Genomic DNA, 1,320 nt, shown 5'->3' on the forward strand with positions numbered 1-1,320 from the left:
TATAAAAAAGCAACTACAGATTTGAGGTTTAGGGCCGACATTAAAGAAGATTCCTGGGAGCGCCCGAGCCGTGCCGCAGGACCGAGTGAGCAGCCTGAGGTGGCGGCGGCTAGGACGGGGACAGCTACGAAGTGGAAACGGAGAGGGAGCCACTCGGCTGGCCCAGCTCTGTGAGTGACCCCCAGCCCGGCCCTGCTCGTGGGGCAGATGCCCGTCCGGCTTCCGCCTGCACCACTAGGCCAGTCACCGGCCCGGGGCTGCCTCCATTTTCTCAGGTCGGGGAGGAGGCGGGCGGCTCGGCCAGGCCTGCCCTCCTCACCCTGCTCGGCTCCTCACTGAGCCTTCCCATTTCCTTGCCCCGGCGTGGGGCCTCCCAGGGTCTGCGGGCCGGCCTCACATCCCACTTCCCCTGCGGTTCTCTGGCGGGGCTGGTGGCATGGGGAGCCCCCGGCCAGCATCGGGAGGTCAGGGAAGAACGGGCTGGGCTGATTGTCACTCCACCGCACCCTGAGCTCCAGCCCCGGTAAACTTCCTGTTACCAGGAGGCAGATATCATCTCTGCGGCCATCAGTACGGAAAAATGCCTAACTGACTTATGGTTAGGAAAAGTGTGATTGGAGTGCTCCCAAGCTCACTTGAACCTGCCAGAGAGCTGACTGCGGGCGGGCACCGGAGTCAGTCTGCGCCGGGGGAATCAAAGAGGAACTGTGTGCTGCGGGCTCCTCCCCCGAGGAGCTCACGCTCTGGGGGGGGGGATAAGACAAGTACACAGATAACTGCCATACCAGGAGGAAGGTGAGCAGTCCCGAGAAAGCCCTATACAGTGCTACAAAGGCACCCAGAGAGACCGGTCACCTGCACATAGCAGAAACCTGAAAGACTTCCTGGGTGGGGCAGTGCTGAGCAGGGGCTTGAAGGCCTGGCTGATAGACAAGGGTAGCAGAAGACACATCCCAGCCCAGTCTAGAGCGCACAGAATGGGGAGACATCCGGCTAGGGAGGCGGAGACTCGGAAGAAAACACACACCCTGCGGGCCGCCTCTGTGAGGTCCAACAGCCCAGCAGAGTCCAAGCTGACCAGAGAGGTGGCTCCCCGGGGAGGCCCAAGACCTGATGCAACCACACACACAAGACACTAGAGGCCAACTGAGCAGTCACAGAGGTAGCCATACCAAATTGACAAACACAGCCACACCTTAGTTAGCCCATAGGGTCAAACCTGTGCACTGTGAAACCCCGTGCCAAAATGAATAAACATAAAAAAAAAAGATACCAGAAATACAAAAAACCAAGAAAGTGCACCACCAAAAGTTAATAAAT

This window comes from Galeopterus variegatus, unplaced genomic scaffold (assembly GCF_000696425.1).
Source record: "Galeopterus variegatus unplaced genomic scaffold, G_variegatus-3.0.2 Scaffold4500, whole genome shotgun sequence".
NCBI classification, from domain to species: Eukaryota; Metazoa; Chordata; class Mammalia; order Dermoptera; family Cynocephalidae; genus Galeopterus; species Galeopterus variegatus.